This window comes from Caretta caretta, chromosome 1 (assembly GCF_965140235.1).
Source record: "Caretta caretta isolate rCarCar2 chromosome 1, rCarCar1.hap1, whole genome shotgun sequence".
Classification (NCBI taxonomy): domain Eukaryota; kingdom Metazoa; phylum Chordata; order Testudines; family Cheloniidae; genus Caretta; species Caretta caretta.
Window position 1 is genome coordinate 332,773,964 of NC_134206.1, and position 18,818 is coordinate 332,792,781.

The 18,818-nt window shown below is 43.7% G+C and overlaps 1 protein-coding gene across 7 annotated transcripts in view; it reads left to right on the forward strand.

The window, feature by feature from the left end:
- Positions 1-18,818, forward strand: part of CD36 (CD36 molecule (CD36 blood group)) — an 87,399-nt gene that overhangs the window by 16,043 nt on the left and 52,538 nt on the right. For 2 of the 7 annotated variants that reach the window (XM_048836489.2, XM_048836491.2), the window contains exon 1: positions 15,808-15,955. The exons of 4 other annotated variants lie outside the window; for them this stretch is intronic. The gene's annotated coding sequence lies outside the window, so the exon portion shown is untranslated. Of the gene's footprint in view, positions 1-15,807; positions 15,956-18,818 lie in introns of those variants that run through there. One more of the 7 variants, XM_075124515.1, reaches the window with a different exon arrangement.

The window sequence follows — 18,818 nt, forward strand, 5'->3', positions numbered from 1 at the left end:
CACATTTGCTCTGTTGACTTTAATATCTCCCTTTCCTCCTTCTCCTTTCTTAATTTTGTTTGGCATTTTTAGTGTTTGTTTGTACTTGTGTCTTTACTTTTCTTCTGATTTGTCACTGAAACTTGGGTGCTTCAGAGCTTTCCCTTTGCTGACTGCCCAATCCACTGATGACATTCAGATAGTGTTTCTTTACAAGGTTGATTCCTTAATCTTTTCTTTTATCCTTTCACATGCTGTTTTGGAATTTAATACTAAAAAGTGCCAATTTTTCCAATTAATATTCTTTCTACATGCTCCGAACAAGACGGTTAAAAGATGATGACAAAAGCCAAATAACTGTGGCCCACTTTCTTGGTGTTCTTCTGAGGATGGCTTGTGCAACTCCAAAAAATAGCCCAATGTCTTTAATACTTCTTGCTCTGCAGAATCTGGCCAGCTGCTATTTTCTGTTTGCACAACAATGGCCAGTTACATTAAAGAAGCCTAGTGCTGTTAGTATCAGAGTTGGACACCAGCTCCAAAGGTCAGATTCAGATCTGGGTCCAGGCCTTCACAAAATTCAAGGAGTGTTCTTGTGACACACCGCTCCGTTTCTGTATGATCTACAGAGGATGAGATTCTGGTACAATTGCAAGCTAGGGGATGTGGTTTATACTCTTGAACCTAGAGTTTGTGGGTGAATTCATATTCTGAACTCAGGATTTAATTATGATAGTTTACTTATTCCATAAAAGGGAAATTCATCCCTTTCCAGAGAGACAGCATAAGATCTGTGAACCAAATCAAGGCTTAACTTGGATTTAAGTGTCCAGAGGACACTTTCTATAATACATAAAATGTGTGCAATCTTGGTGTCTACCAGGTTGCCTTTATAGATGTTTCTTTCCCTTTTGTGAGCACTGAGCAACACTTGGGAATATGAATATAACAAATACCTGTTATTTGGGGAAAATGCAATAACCAAACCTATCTACAAATAAAAATGAGCCAAACCACACAGTTTGAGGCCCAACTATTATTTGCAAGTTAATCCCCACTCATCTAAAACCTCACTCAATAATCCAGAAAGACTCAGTGATGGCCAGATGAGCTCTCCTGTGCCTGCTGGCTCCAGTCCAGCAAAGCCAAAACCACCAGGGCCTGCTCCAACCTGTGGCTCCCCAGTCCAATTTCACTGACTGCTCCTCCTGCTTAGCTCCTGCCCAGTGCGGTCCCTCAAAGTCAGCTCTGCTGCCTCCAGTCTGATGACACAAAGATCCAAGACAGACCCACAAGGTCTGTACACAGGGTTCTGTCCTTCTAGGTAGGAAACCCAGGGTAAAACAGAAGCCCTGCTCCCTCAGACAGAGCCCCTCAGACTCCTTTGTATTTGGGCTCTTTACCCAGCCAGTGACTACTACCGTCAACTCAAGGTGAGCTACAGGGTATATTTTACACAATTTATCTGTCCTTTCACTAATACCAATATGTTAAGAAACTAGTATCATTCATCACATCAGATCCTAAACTCCAAATAATGCAGCACAACACACTATTGGAAACTATGGGTTAGCAAAATTTTGAGTTAAGTGAATTAATCTTGATAGCAACAAGACTTTCCCCTTTCTCCTATAGGGTACAGCAGAGTTCTATCCATCTTAGCCAAACAATCTCAGTTATTAAACTGTTTCAGTTTCAACACATCAACTTTATTCTTCACTATTTCAGTTGCTTTTTGGAATTCATACAGCTTGCACTCTGCAAAAAAATTAGTCACTTTCACTTTTGTTGGTCAATTTCTAGTAATTTTTGGCCAACATTTTTTAAAACCACCAGTAATTCTGAGTGTCTCATTTTTTGGGTGTGCCCAGTAAAGTCACCCTAATGGCACAATTTTCCAAAGGTTGGTGTTCAGCACTTTTCTGAAAATCAGGCCCTTTTAAGGTGTCAAGTTGGGCCACTAAAAATTAAGGCACCCAGAATCACCAGCCACTTCTGAACATCTATGCTTTTTGGTTTCTATATATCTGTGTAATGCTGCAGTGTTTGGGTTGTGAAACTCAGCAGGGAGATATTTCATTTGGGGCAGCATCAATTCTCTGCAGGATCAATTCTCTGAACAACAATGGGTCTTGCTGTGACTTGGAAAAATTGAGTAAAAGAACAAGACTCCCTGAATCCATTTCTCCTCTTCCTGCTGCTGGTATAACTAATTACCTGGACGAGTAATTCTTTATGTGCACTGTAATGAGAAAAAGAAAAATCAGGCCCTATGCTCTTTTTCCCACCCATCTTGCCATGTACTCAAAAGTGTCTCTCATTGACCATCCACCTTTGCAGACACTGTACTGTGCCATACTCCACCTGTGTGAGACACCTAAACAAGACACCAACATAAGGTATCATTCACAGCAGATTGTGCAGCTCTTTGTAGGATCATTCCTTTTCTTTTTTGTATGCTGTGCATGCAGTGACAAAAGCAGCTTTTCATCTCTCTTCTTTCTTGGGTGCTTTGATCATTTAACAATACCTGTATTGATATTTTAATCATTCTCCTTAGGCTTTAGACTTAATATCATATTGTTTACACCTTTTAGAGCTATTGATCCAAGCTGTTTAGTTTGGTTTATGCCTACTTCATAATTTGATAGGGTGTGACATTCTGTACCTCATGGGAACACCCTACACCCCCATGTTCATCCTAATAATATGATTGTGTGATATCTAATGCATAGTTTGTCATATCAGCTGTGTTCAGAAGGCTCATGATGTACTGAGCATTGATGTTATGGTAATGTTATAGGTTGTAATTTCATGTATATAGTTATGAGGCTGAAAATGTGTCCTCATGCCTTAAACCAATCCCAGGCAAAAACTCCCCAAGAGCAGAGGGGCAGTTCACACCTCACCAGGGCACATATGGGACAAATCCAGCCCATCCTCATAGGAACAAAGGACACTGGCCTAGGCAACAACAAAGGATCCGTTGGACTCAGTGAGTCACCCCTCTTCCTTTGGTCAGTTTAGGACTGCGATGAGGTAACGCTCACCTGCCTCTGAAGGCGGGGGGGAGCCAAGAGGGAAGAAAGAACATGATAAAAGGGAGAGACGTTTGCCATGCTCTTTGTCTTCTACCTCCATCTACAGACATCATCACCAAGCAACTGAAGCGCTGATCAAATTGGAGAGTCTGGCTGAAGGGTAACCAGCCAGCCTGTGGTGGGAAGCATCCAAGTTTGTAAGGGCACTGAAAGTGTTAAGATCAGCTTAGAATGTGTTTTGCTTTTATTTCATTTGACCGAATCTGACTTGTTATGCTTTGACTTATAATCACTTAAAATCTATCTTTATCCTTAATAAATCATAGAATAGATTATTAGGGCTGGAAGAGACCTCAGGAAGTCATCTTAAAAACCTCTAATGATGGAGATTCCACCACCTCCCTAGGTAACCCATTCCAGTGCTTCACCACCCTCCTAGTGAAATAGTGTTTCCTAATATCCAACCTAGACCTCCGGCACTGCAACTTGAGACCATTGCTTCTTGTTCTGTCATCTGCCACCACTGAGAACAGCCTAGCTCCATCCTCTTTGGAACCCCCCTTCAGATAATTGAAGGCTGCCATCAAATCCCTCCTCACTCTTCTCTTCTGCAGACTAAGTAACCCTAGTTCCCTCAGCCTCTCCTAGTAAGTCATGTGCCCCAGGCCCCTAATCATTTTCGTTGCCCTCTGCTGGACTCTCTCCAATTTGTCCACATCCCTTCTGTACTGGGGGAACCAAAACTGGACACAATACTCCAGATGTGCCGAATAGAGGGGAATAATCACTTCACTTGATCTGCTGGCAATGCTCCTTCTAATACAGCCCAATATGCCATCGGCCTTCTTGGCAACAAGGGCACACTGCTGACTCATATCCATCTTCTCATCCACTGTAATCCCCAGGTCCTTTTCTGCAGAACGGCTGTTTAGCCAGTCTGTCCGCAGCCTGTAGCGGTGCATGGAATTCTTCCTTCCTAAATGCAGAACTTTGCACTTGTCCTTGTTGAACCTCATCAGATTTCTGTTGTCCCAATCCTCCAATTTGTTTAGGTCACTCTGGACCCTATCCCTCAGCTCCATCATATCTACCTCTCCCCCTAGCTTAGTGTCATCTGCAAACTTGCTGAGGGTGCAATTAATCCCATCATCCAGATCATCAATAAAGATGTTGAACCAAACTGGCCCCGGGACCGACCCCTGGGGCACTCTGCTTGATACCGGCTGCCAACTAGACATTGAGCCATTGATCACTACCCATTGAGCCTAACAATCTAGCCAGATTTCTATCCACTTTATAGTCCATTCATCCAATCCATACTTTTTTAACTTACTGGGAAGAATACTGTGGGAGACCACATCAAAAGCTTTGCTAAAGTCAAGATATATCCCATCCACCGCTTTCCCCATATCAACAGAGCCAGTTTTCTCAACATAGAAGGCAATCAGTTTGGTCAGGCATGATTTGCCCTTTGTGAATCCATGTTGACTGTTCCTGATCACCTTCCTCTCCTCCAAGTGCTTCAAAATGGATTCCTTGAGGACCTGCTCCATGATTTTGCCGGGGACTGAAGTGAAGCTGACCGGTCTGTAGTTCCCCAGGTTCTCTTTCTTCCCTTTTTAAAATATATTTGCCTTTTTCCAATTTCCGGGACCTCCCCCGATCACCACAAATTTTCAAAGATAATGGCCAATGGCTCTGCAATCATATCAGCCAACCCTCAGCACCCTTGGATGCATTAGATCTGGACCCATGGACTTCTACATGTCAAGCTTTTCTAAATAGTCCTTAGCGTGTTCTTTCACCACTGAGGGCTGCTCACCTACTCCCCATGCTGTGTTGCCCAGTGCAGCAGTCTGGGAGCTACCCCTTGCCTGTGAAGACAGAGGCAAAAAAAAGCATTGAGTTCTTCAGCTTTTTCCACATCATCTGTCACTACGTTGCTTCCCCCATTCAGTAAGGGTCCCACACTTTCCTTGACTACATTCTTGTTGCTAACATACCTGTAGAAACCCTTCTTGATACCCTTCATATCCCTTGCTAGCTGCAACTCCAGTCATGCGTTGGCCTTTCTGATTACACCCCTCCATGTGCTAGCAATATTTTTATACTCCTCCCTAGTCATCTGTCCAAATTTCCACTTCTTGTATGCTTCCTTTTTGAGTGTAAGCTCACCGAAGATTTCACTGTTAAGCCAAGCTTGTTGTCCACCATATTTTTAGATACATAGATATTAAGGTCAGAAGGGATCATTATGATCATCTATTCTGACCTCCTGCACAATGCAGGCCACAGAATCTCACCCACCCACTCCTGCAATAATTTTTTCACCTATGTCTGAGCTTACTGAAGTCCTGAAACCATGGTTTAAAGACATCAAGGAGCAGAGAATCCTCCAGCAAGTGACCCGTGCCTCATGCTATAGAGGAAGGCGAAAAACCTCCAGGGCCTCTTCCAATCTGCCCTGGAGGAAAATTCCTTCCCAACCCCAAATATGGCGATCAGCTGAACCCTGAACATATGGGCAAGATTCACCAGCCAGATACCCAGGAAAGAATTTTCTGTAGTAACTCAGATCCCACCCCATTTAACATCCCATCACAGGCCATTGGGCCTATTTACCATGAATATTTAAAGATCAATTAATTACCAAAATCATGTTACCCCATCATACCATCTCCTCCATAAACTTATCGAGTTTGCTATTCTCTCTGCACTTTGGGATGGTTTGTTCCTGTGCCGTCAATAAGGCTTCTTTAAAATACAGCCAGCTCTCCTGGACTCCTTGTTCCCTCATATTAGCTTTGCAGGGGATCCTGCCCATCAGTTCCCTAAGGGAGTCTAAAAGTCTGCTTTTCTGAAGTCCAGGGTCTGTATTTTGCTACTCTCCTTTCTTCCTTTTTTCAGGATCCTGAACTCAACCATCTCATGGTGACTGCTGCTTAGGTTGCCAGCCACTTCTACTTCCCCTACCAAGTCTTCCCTGTTTGTAAGCAGCAGGTTAAGAGAAGCACGGCCCCTATTCAGTTCCTCCATCACTTGTACCAGGAAGTGGCCCCCAACACTCTCCAAAAATTTCCTGGATTGTCTGTGCACTGCTGTATTGCTCTCCCAGCAGATGTCAGCGTGATTGAAGTCCCCCATTAGAACCACGGTCTGTGATCTGGAGAATTCTGTTAATTGGCCGAAGAAAGCCTCTTCTACCTCATCCTTCTGATCCGGTGGTCTATAGCACATGCCCACCACGACATCACCCTTGTTGCTCTCGCTTCTAAACTTAACCCAAAGACTCTCAACAGGCTTTTCTCCAGTTTCAAACTGGAGCTCTGAGCAATCATACCGCTCTCTTACATACAATGCAACTTCTCCACCTTTCGTCCTGTCCTTCCTGAATGTTTATACCCATCCATGACAATGCTCCAGTCATATGAACTGCCCCACCAAGTTTCTGTTGTTCCCATCACATCATAATTCCTTGATTGTGCCAGGACTTCCAATTCTTCCTTCTTGTTTCCCAGGTTTCTTGCGTTCAAGTACATGCACCTAAGAAAACTAGCCAATTGCTCTACTTTCTCAGTATGAATCAGGAGGCTTCCTGTCTTGTACCCTCCACCTTGTGTTTCCTCCAGGTACCCACTCCCACACTTACCTCTGGGCTTAGGTGACCATCCCCTGGTGAACCTAGTTTAAAGCTCTCCTCACTAGGTTAGGAAGCCTGCCTGCAAAAATGCTCTTCCCTCTTTTAGTTAGGTGGATCTCATCTCTTCCTAGCAATCCTTCTTCCTGGAACAACATCATGTGGTCAAAAAATCATAGAATCATAGAATATCAGGGTTGGAAGGGACACCAGAAGGTCATCTAGTCCAACCCCCTGCTCGAAGCAGGACCAATTCCCAGTTAAATCATCCCAGCCAGGGCTTTGTCAAGCCTGACCTTAAAAACCTCTAAGGAAGGAGATTCTACCACCTCCCTAGGTAACGCATTCCAGTGTTTCACCACCCTCATAGTGAAAAAGTTTTTCCTAATATCCAATCTAAACCTCCCCCACTGCAACTTGAGACCATTACTCCTCGTTCTGTCATCTGCTACCATTGAGAACAGTCTAGAGCTATCCTCTTTGGAACCCCCTTTCAAGTAGTTGAAAGCAGCTATCAAATCCCCCCTCATTCTTCTCTTCTGCAGACTAAACAATCCCAGTTCCCTCAGCCTCTCCTCATAAGTCATGTGTTCCAGACCCCTAATAATTTTTGTTGCCCTTCGCTGGACTCTCTCCAATTTATCCACATCCTTCTTGTAGTGTGGGGCCCAAAACTGGACACAGTACTCCAGATGAGGCCTCACCAATGTCGAATAGAGGGGAACGATCACGTCCCTCGATCTGCTTGCTATGCCCCTACTTATACATCCCAAAATGCCATTGGCCTTCTTGGCAACAAGGGCACACTGCTGACTCATATCCAGCTTCTCATCCACTATCACCCCTAGGTCCTTTTCCGCAGAACTGCTGCCTAGCCATTCGGCCCCTAGTCTGTAGCGGTGCATTGGATTCTTCCGTCCTAAGTGCAGGACCCTGCACTTATCCTTATTGAACCTCATCAGATTTCTTTTGGCCCAATCCTCCAATTTGTCTTGGTCCTTCTGTATCCTATCCCTCCCCTCCAGCGTATCTACCACTCCTCCCAGTTTAGTATCATCCGCAAATTTGCTGAGAGTGCAATCTACACCATCCTCCAGATCATTTATGAAGATATTGAACAAAACCGGCCCCAGGACCGACCCCTGGGGCACTCCACTTGACACCGGCTGCCAACTAGACATGGAGCCATTGATCACTACCCGTTGAGCCCGACAATCTAGCCAACTTTCTACCCACCTTATAGTGCATTCATCCAGCCCATACTTCCTTAACTTGCTGACAAGAATACTGTGGGAGACCGTGTGTCATAAATATAAAGGGAAGGGTAAACCCCTTTGAAATCCCTCCTGGCCAGGGGAAAGCTCCTCTCACCTGTAAAGGGTTAAGAAGCTAAAGGTAACCTCGCTGGCACCTGACCAAAATGACCAATGAGGAGACAAGATACTTTCAAAAGCTGGGAGGAGGGAAAGAAACAAAGGGTCTGTGTCTGTCTGTATGCTGGGTCTTTGCCGGGGATAGACCAGGAATGGAGTCTTAGAACTTTTAGTAAGTAATCTAGCTAGGTATGTGTTAGATTATGATTTCTTTAAATGGCTGAGAAAAGAATTGTGCTGAATAGAATAACTATTTCTGTCTGTGTATCTTTTTGTAACTTAAGGTTTTGCCTAGAGGGGTTCTCTATGTTTTTGAATCTAATTACCCTGTAAGATATCTACCATCCTGATTTTACAGGGGGGATTTCTTTATTTCTATTTACTTCTATTTTTTATTAAAAGTCTTCTTGTAAAAAACTGAATGCTTTTTCATTGTTCTCAGATCCAAGGGTTTGGGTCTGTGGTCACCTATGCAAATTGGTGAGGCTTTTTATCCAACATTTCCCAGGAAAGGGGGGGTGCAAGTGTTGGGAGGATTGTTCATTGTTCTTAAGATCCAAGGGTCTGGGTCTGTAGTCACCTAGGCAAATTGGTGAGGCTTTTTACCAAACCTTGTCCAGGAAGTGGGGTGCAAGGTTTTGGGAAGTATTTTGGGGGGAAGGACGTGTCCAAACAGCTCTTCCCCAGTAACCAGTATTAGTTTGGTGGTGGTAGCGGCCAGTCCAAGGACAACGGGTGGAATATTTTGTACCTTGGGGAAGTTTTGACCTAAGCTGGTAAAGATAAGCTTAGGAGGTTTTTCATGCAGGTCCCCACATCTGTACCCTAGAGTTCAGAGTGGGGGAGGAACCTTGACACCGTGTCAAAAGCTTTGCTAAAGTCAAGAAACAATACATCCACTGCTTTCCCTTCATCCACAGAACCAGTAATCTCATCATAAAAGGCGATTAGATTAGTCAGGCATGACCTTCCCTTGGTGAATCCGTGCTGGCTGTTCCTGATCACTTTTCTCTCATGCAAGTGCTTCAGGATTGATTCTTTGAGGACCTGCTCCATGATTTTTCCAGGGACTGAGGTGAGGCTGACTGGCCTGTAGTTCCCAGGATCTTCCTTCTTCCCTTTTTTAAAGATTGGCACTACATTAGCCTTTTTCCAGTCATCCGGGACTTCCCCCATTCGCCACGAGTTTTCAAAGATAATGGCCAATGGCTCTGCAATCACAGCCGCCAATTCCTTCAGCACTCTCGGATGCAACTCGTCCGGCCCCATGGAATTGTGCACGTCCAGCTTTTCTAAATAGTCCCTAACCACCTCTTTCTCCACAGAGGGCTGGCCATCTCTTCCCCATTTTGTGATGCCCAGCGTAGCAGTCTGGGAGCTGACCTCCAAAGCCCTCTCTCTAACACCACCTGCATAACCACGTATTCACCTCCACAATTCGACGATCACTTTTTCCTTCAACAGGGAGGATGGATGAGAACACGACTTGCGCGTCAAACTCCATTATCCTTCTTCCCAGAGCCACTGTAGTCTGCAGTGATCCGCTCAAGATCATTCTTGGCAGTATAATTGGTGCCCACGTGGAGAAGTAGGAAGGGGTAGTGGTCTGAGGTCTTGATCAATCTCAGCAAACACTCAGTCACATACTGGATTCTAGCTCCAAGCAAGCAGCACGCTTCTTTGAACAGCAGATTTGAATGAGATTATTTAGTGTCAACGTTGAGTCTTATAACTGGCTTCACACCTTCTCAGGGTGAAATTCTCCGGAATACAAAGGGCCAGGTCCTATATAAATCCTTACTACAGAGTGTTAAGCCAGGGCCAGGTGAGGCAATGGTGCCAAACCTGTCACAGCTGTGTTCTACCACTATCAATGCCCTGTTTGCTGATCATACTCCAGTGTCTCTGGTGTGGAGTACAATCTGTTTCTTGCTGATGGAGGGTTCTGTGCCCTGGAGAAACTGGATTTCTTTCCCTACAGCATGATCCTTCTGGGGTTCTTCAGAGATTAACTCTCTCTGTTTAATAAGGAAGTGTCTCTTCACCAACTCCCTCTACAAAACAGAGAACTCTGGACACACTAACCTAGCCCTCTCCCAAACTCCGATTTGGCACAGGAGTTTGGGGCAAGCCATATAATGGTTTTTGAGTCCAACCAAATACTTTCTCAAATGACCCCACATTTGTTTGAACCAGCTGGAGTTTAGTGGTGCAGATGACATTGCATGGGGTCTGCACACTGGAGGGTGGAATTGTCCCCTGTGCAGAAGACTATCACATGGCCAATGCATAACTAGAGTCCCACATAAGATATCAAAATCGTATCTAAATGGTACAGAGGCCTGGTAGTGGCTTTTTTCACCCTGAGAAGGGCAGGGTTAAGTAGAAATACCATAGTCATCACTTATCTAACTGTTTACATTTACCAAGTACTATGCAAGCATAAATTAAGTCTCTCACCACTATCACATCTGGAAAAATAGATAAATACTAATCCCCCTATTTTACAGGGAGGAAAATGAGACCTAAAGGCTAAGGACTTTCCTATGACTCACTAGTCATGACTACATTTTCAAAAGCTTGTGTGGGCACAAATCCCTGTGTGTGTGTATTTCAGGATGCAAGAGAGGGAGGGAGGAGTTTCTAAAGGGGGTGGCTGTGCATGCTCAGGGTGTTTGTGCAATGGAAGATGAAAATGATACAAATGGCTGGCTTATGAGCATGGCCATAGGAGACTTCAAATGACTTTGGAACAGGCACTGTGTCTGTGACTATCCATGAATCTGCATATTTGCTTATTTGCTTGGTTGGATTAAAGCCAGAGTGTCAGTACCTTGCAGAATACAGCCCTAAACTTTATTTTGTTCTTGACTTGGGCACAGAAAAGTAAAATATACACAAAAACATCTGTTTGTTTTACCTTAAACACAAATCTTCATCATAAACGGGACCAATACATGAGGCAGCATCACTTGGCAATGCATTTAGATTAAGTGCCCTTAACTGGGAATGTTTATAACATGCTCATTAATCATAAATATACTGTAGCATGGTGCCTATATGTAGACCTGTGCAAATAATGGATTTTTTGGTTCTCTGGCAATTAAAACATTGTGGTTTGGGGTCAACCTAACAATTTGTTTTGTTTTAAATTTTTGGCAAATCAAAAAAGTCAAGTCAAAATAACTTCATTTTTGGTTGAACTAAACATTTTGTTTTATCTAGAATGAAATGTTTCATTCCAATTTTGACCATTTTAATATACTGCTATTTTTAAAGGAAATTTAAAAACAAAAATAATTCTGAACTGAAAGATCAAAACATTTTTATTTTGAAAATGTCGAACCAATTTGACACTTCTGGAATTTTGGTTTGTTTGTTTTAACCAAACAACTTGGTGAAATTGACACAAATTCACAAAATGTTTCGGTGTCCCAGAATCTACATTTTTGCTTGCTGAAAAGAGCTTGCTTGAAAAATTTTTCTCAGCTCTACCCACATATGTAACCAGAAGGTGGGTGGTGATAAAAGTCTGAACCTCCTATCAGCCATGATCTGTCACTTAGTGCTATCTTAAGGAGTGTTCCAGAGGCAAACAACTTGCTCTTTAGTAGTAATTTCATGACCCTCATGGAGGAGGCCTCTCTTCCAGGAGTCATTTACTAGTCTCCATCAGGGATAGGGATATCACTCAAACTCTTCCATCCATTAAGTGGCAGAACTTTAAAAGGATGTTCCTAAGAATCATAGAATCATAGAATATCAGGGTTGGAAGGGACCTCAGGAGGTCATCTAGTCCAACCCCCTGCTCAAAGCAGGACCAATCCTCAATTAAATCATCTCCAGCACGTTTGTACCCATCTAGTTCTAAGAAGACTTTTAGGTATGTGTATATATATCTTGAGACATGAAATTCTGGCAGGCCAGGGATAAATAGATATAGATGTCCATGCAGAGCAAATGAGACTTTTGCATCCTCAGATGGGCGCATGCACTTTTGCACATGTCTGTGCACACTTGTGTTTTCAAGAACTCATCAGACAAACCGTATGCACTTAAAGTACAACCATAGAATCACAGAAGTGTAGGACTGGAATGGACCTCAATAGATCATCTAGTCCAGCCACCTGTACTCTAGGCAGGACTGCGTAATAACTAGACTGTTCCTGGCAGGTGTTGGTCTAACCTTGTTCTTAAAAACCTCCAGTGATGGAGATTCCACAGCCTCTCTAGGCAATTCATTCCAGTGCTTAACTACCCTGACAGTTAGGAAGTTTATCCTAATGTCCAACCTAAACCTCCTTTAATGCAATTTAAGCCCATTGCTTCTTGTCCTATCCTTGGAAGTTAAGGAGAACAATTTTTCACCCTCCTCCTTGTAACAAATTTGTATGTACTTGAAAACTGCTATCATGTCCCTCCCTCATTCTTCTCTCCTGGAGACTAAACAAACCCAATTTTTTCAATCTTCCCTCATACGTCATGTTTTCTAGACCTTTAATCATTTTTGTTGCTCTCTTCTGGACTTTCTCCAATGTGTCCACATCTTTCCTAAAATGTGCCTCACAGAACAGGACACAATACTTATAAGGCCTCAGCTGGAGTAGAGCAGAATGAAGTCATGAGAATGACTTCTCATGTCTTGCTTACAACACTCCTGCTAATACATCCCAGAATGATGTTCACTTATTTTGCAACAGCGTTACTCTGACTCCTATTTAGCTTGTGATCCACCACAAGCCGCACATTCCTTTCTGCAGTACTCGTTCCAGGGCAGTCATTTCCCATTTTGTATGTGTGCAATTGATTGTTTACTCCTGTGGAGTATTTTAAATTTGTCCCTATTGAATGGCATGCAATGTCTCTCTGTGAGGTGAAGGGCTGAGCTGACAATCTGAACCTTCAATTCCAAATATTTCAAACCTGATGCTCAGGCATCCTGTGGGAGAAGGCAGACAGTCTGGCTGCAGTGCTGCAGAGAGTGGCGAGGAACTTTGTGTTAGCATGTGGCAGCTGAAGGGAACTACAGTGAAAGAAAAACTGGCATATAGCTGGCAACATTAGACTGGAATGCACAGCACAAGAAGCTGTTGCCAGAAGCTGTAGGGAACTGGCTTTTGTACAGTTGCTGCCCTGTGCTATGTGATCTTGCTGTTGTCCCTGCCCAAGGTGGCTTGGGATTGTCCTGCTGCAGCTTTTCCAATATCCACTTGAAAGCCTAAGTGCTTATTTGTACAGAAAGGAGAGGCGTGTGTTGGTTGCATGGGCGTAATTACAGGGAGTGATGAATGTAGCATCACAAGCAGGACACACACGGTCCATGTCTGGAATGGGCTGTTTATAATTCTGCGAGCTCTTCCCTATACACTTTATTATTTGTAAATGCTAAACTTAAAAGAAACCCTTGTTAATTTTTCTATTGAAAACACAGGGGGTGGGGTGGGGTGGGGGGTGGTGGTGGTGATGGTGGTGTCATGCTTCCAGCTATGCCAAGGGCAGAGGGGATAGAAGTGTCTTGGTCATTCCAAAGGCTGCAAAAGACCCCTGTGTGTTTATCTCTGCCTCATTGCTATTCCCACATCTGCTGAAGCTTGAGCTACTTCACACTTCCTTCCCCCCTCCCCCCCCCCCCGTGCCCCATCCCATAAAACACTAAAGTCTGCCCTCTCCTGGCAGCTTGGCAGGTGAGTGGCCAGGAAGTGACTGGTTTCAGAGTAACAGCCGTGTTAGTCTGTATTCGCAAAAAGAAAAGGAGTACTTGTGGCACCTTAGAGACTAACCAATTTATCTGAGCATAAGCTTTCGTGAGCTACAGCTCACTTCATCAGATGCATACTGTGGAAAGTGTAGAAGATCTTTTATACACACAAAGCATGAAAAAATACCTCCCCCCACCCCACTCTCCTGCTGGCAATAAGCTATTGCTCATGCTCAAATAAATTGGTTAGTCTCTAAGGTGCCACAAGTACTCCTTTTCTTTTCAGGAAGTGACTGACTCTCTGCCTTGCCTATCCAGACTTCCTTGTCTGGGCAGATCTTTCTCACAGTCAAACCCAGTCTTTCCAGTGAGGCTGACTGCAAGGACGGTGCTGAACTACCATCGGGGCAGAAAACAAAATCAGTGGATAGGGGAGCAGCAGCAGCCTCTCCTCTCCTTAAGGAGTTAGGGAGGTAAGACCAGGGTTGGGGAGGGATATTAGAAATGGGAAAGAGTTAGACAGCCGGGTTTGAGAGACAGGGAGAAGGAGTAGGGAAGGGAGTTAAGGCTGGGTGGAGCAAGAAGGAAGATATGCATGTATGTTTGGGGGAAGGGCAGTGACTGGGACAGGGAGCAGAGTGAATGAGGGGAGAGCTATGAGGCTGCGGGTCTGGGGGGAGGAGAGGACAGGCTACAGGATATGGTGGTGAGGGAGGGAAACAGTAGGAAGGGGAGACATTGGATGAAGGAGTGACTAGGAGGATTTCAGCGTGGGAAGGGGAACTGGGGGGACTGGAGGCTGGGAATCAGGAGGACTCTGTTGGGTGGGAAGAGAGTGAATGGGCGTGCTTCAGGGAAGGAAGAGAAAGGCATGGCAAGAAGCTGAAGGAAGCTACTGGGAGACCAGGTGAGGCTCAGGCAGGGAGCTGACCAACAGGATCCCAAGGAGGCCAGACAATGAACAGCGTCAAAGTAAGTAGAGCTGGTTGGAGAATTTCAACACCAGTGAAAATCTCTAGGCAAATGGAACTCAAATTCCGTGAATATTTTTTGTCTCTTTCCTTGCCCCTATCTTCTGACTAGCTCTAAAAGTCAGCGATGAGGGGGAAAGCTCATAGGAAGTGGGATGAGGAACTCATCATGCTCCTGGGAACCTCCTGGGGAAGGAGAAGTTTCCTAGTATAGCTGGGAAGCAGTTTTATTTCCCCTGTTCTCTCCCTGCCTTGGGGCTTGATTATCTCTCTGAGCAAGTTTTATCCTAATGCCAAAAGGCTTGTAGTTTAGGGGCTGCGCAGTCTGCTCGCCATCACGGTCCTGGGGGAGTGGAGTGAGGCAGGTGCCCTAGACCTGGAGTGCCAGTCTGAGACTGGCAGAACGATGGAGAAGCTCAGTGCTTGTGGTGGAGAGGCCTAGCCAGTGAGTTGGGCCAAAAGAGACAGACAGAATGGATAGCACTGATATATTGGCCTACATTTTCTTTTTCTAGCCAATAAGGTCCCAATCCAAAGCCCACTGAAGACTTCCATTAGCCTGAGTGGGTTTCGGATCAGCCCCTAAGCATAACCCTCCTCTAGGTCCACATGCATGAGCCCACATTCTCCTAGCGGACCCTTGGCCTATCACTGTATTTTATACATAGCTATAAGAATTCCTGTGGAGCTGTAGAGATTTAGTAGTGATATCTCCCCCCCCTCGCTCCAGTGAGTGTTGTGAGGATTAGTTAGGATTAGTTTTTGTTTGCAAAGAGCTTTGGAGATGAAGCACCACATAAGTGTTAAGTATCATTACCAAGGTTTTTTTTCTCAGTTAAACCTGTTCTCCTGGATAGTCCAATATATACCTGATACATTGCTTCTGAGCTCAGTTATTGTACTGGAGGAAGAGATCAGATGCAGGGGCTGGTGTGGAAAGGGTTTCTCTAGGCTGGTGTTTTATGTGAAGGGGAAGTGGAAAAAGGGGTTGTCTTTGGCCACAAGGGCTCTTATGTTTCCATCTCTCATGAGACAGCTTCATCACAAGGGGGTTTAAAAGTTCTCTGCAACTTACTTTTCTTTCTTTGTGGCTGATGAAAGATCAACAGACTATTAGTGGACTGGCCAGCCTGGGTTGCTGTGTGGTTGCTACAGTAACAGATTTCTCTGTGAATAAGGAGCTAACTTTGCAGGCTCTTCTGCAACGATCCCTTTCTGCTCATGGGGGTATTGAGAGTAGCTGTCTCACTATACAGGTATGTCTGTACCTTAATAAATTAAGTACAGTTTCAGAGCATGCCATTTGTCAGTTTCTTTGGGAATAGCTGTCAGTGAACCGTGTTGACAGAAAATGCATTTCTATATTTAATGGCATCTTCAGCAAAAGTTATTCACATCACGTTTCTTGTCTGTTTAGCTCTCTATGAATTGCACATTTTCTAAGGCAAAGTTTAGGAAATAATAAAACACATTTGTATGTAGTGCTACTTAAATGAGTTACCATATGTGTTAATGAATAATATTTTGCTAATATTACAATTACTAAAGTTTTGTGTATGTATATATAATATACTATATATACACCCCAGAGTACATAAATTATTTTGCTGCATATCATAAGTGTGTGTGCATGTATAGTGTAGTTAGGATTGCCAATGGTCCCATATTACAAAGGACGTCCCTTATTTAAATGGAAAATTGCCTGTCCCATACTAAGTTAGTATGGGACACCTTTACCCTGTATTTCAACAGTAGGGGACCAGTACTTACTGGTACATCTTTCCACTCCCCTCCTAACCCTGGCCCATGAGTGTGGTCCCGTCTGCTTTCCCTGCGCAGCACTGAAGGGCCAATGTCAGGAGGGGAATGGAAAGATGTACCTGCGAGTACTGTCTCCTGACTGGACAGGGCCCTCTGCTGACTCCAGCCCTTGAGTGAAGCCCTGTCTGCTTTCCCTGTGCAGGCTCTGTCTGGTAGGACAAGTGGACAAGGCTGTATGCCCTGGACTGTGCTGAAGGGCCAGGGTCAGAGCTCTGTCTGGCAGGGGAGTCAGTACTCCTAGGGTGTAGCCTCCTTGCTCACAGATTCTCTGCCAACATCCCCAGCAGAGGGGCATAAATGCTGGTTGGTGGAAGCTGCAGCAGTGGGGAGCAAGAAGGGCAGGGAGCCTGGTCTTGGCAGCCGAGACCACCTGCACAGAGCCCTGTCCACTTCCCCTGCCACACAGAACCCGCTCCTCAGTCTATCCTGCAAAGATTTCTTCATCTCTGTACAACAAGATCAGGAGGTGCTGAGTGCTGCAAAAGCATCAAGAAATACCTCTGGCGAATGTAGATGAGTACTAATTATTAAGTGCTAAGCAGAGGTGCTAAAAGAATACAGCATTGGCAACCCCAACTGTAGTGTATACTATAGCTACACCTAATTGTATTCATATATGGGTGTACATTACATATAGTGTGTGTGTGTGTGCAAAACTTAAGTAATTATGATCTACTGCCAAATAGAATAAATACTGGGTTGTATGTTACATACATTATTATATTTAAGTTTATTAGTATATTTGATAAATATGCTTATGTAAACAATTAGTGGGATTTTTTTTTTGATGTACAGGTCCCAGGTTCAACCTAGAGAGACTGCTGAATTGGAATTAATTTGCAAACTGGACAACATTAAATTAGGTTTGAATAAAGACTGGGAGTGGATGTGTCATTACACAAAGTAAAACTATTTCCCTATGTTTATTTTCCCCCCCTACTGTTCCTCACACATTCTTGTCAACTGCTGGAAATGGCCCACCTTGATTATCACTACCAAAGGTTTTTTTTCTCTCCTGTTGGTAATAGCTCACCTTAACTGATCACTCTCGTTATAGTGTGTGTGGTAACACCCATTGTTTCATGTTCTCTGTGTATATAAAATCTCCCTATTGTATTTTCCACTACATGCATCCGATGAAGTAAGCTGTAGCTCAAGAAAGCTTATGCTCAAATAAATTTGTTAGTCTAAGGTGCCACAAGTACTCCTTTTCTTTTTACAACCAAAAGTGTCATTACAGTTAGCACAATAGGTACCTTAAACTGTGGACAGATAGCTAGATAATGGTTTTCTTCTTTTGTCTCCCTAATTCATCGAGATTGCTAATAGATCACACTATCACAAAAACATCAAATTCATAATAACTTGGGATGTTTTCATCATCTGATTCCTTTTAACAACCCAGTATTAATTAAGATAATGATTTTGTGCCTGTAAAAATCTTATAACAGCAGTGAATTGTAGTAAACAATGTAAAATAACTATCTCCAGTTATTTTGTTACATTGTTTAAACGTGACTTACAGCACCCTGTCATCATTTTTAGTGCTAGGAATATAGACAGTGGTGTAGGTTTTTCTCTATTCTGTTATTACGTTTTGGAACAACCCAAGGCATAACTGATAGTTATGATACAGAAATATGTCAATGGTTTGATGTAAAGAGATAGGGACAGTTCCTCAGTTTATGTAAATCACTGTAATTCCAATGACCATAAGAAAGCTACTCTGATAAACTAAGTAAGTATCCAGCTAAGTATCTAGCCCATGTCTTTCACAAAGATCATAGAAGACAGAGTTATTACACACCTATTAGGTCAGCTGCTCCATCCCTTTACGGTGCAGGGCTGTCCCTGACAGTATATTTCCTTGTGGTCTGTCCTACATAGTTTGAAATGTCTCTTTATCTACAATAATTCTTCATATATTGCTCTTAATCTGTTCTATGCCCTTTGGGACTTCATCTGATGCCAAGACGGTGTTTCACAGGGCAAGGGTTAATTTTATTTATTCTAGTCTTCTTTTCTCTTGTGATTTGGGTTCTTGTACCTTGTTTTGTTTGCAAACGCAAAGCATTTTCTCAATGGGAAAGCAAAACAAACAGGAAGCTTTCCTTTTTCATTTTTCAGTGTGTGTAAGGAAGATGATGTTATTGCCTTGTGCAAGATGGAGATGGGAAAAATCCTCCTTTGCATAATAAAAGGCATTAAGCTGTAGGGCACTGTCTCCTCTTCAAGTACATGGTGACTTGGGCTCTGAAATATCCATGGGAAGAGGACATGGAAGGGGAAAAACTCCAT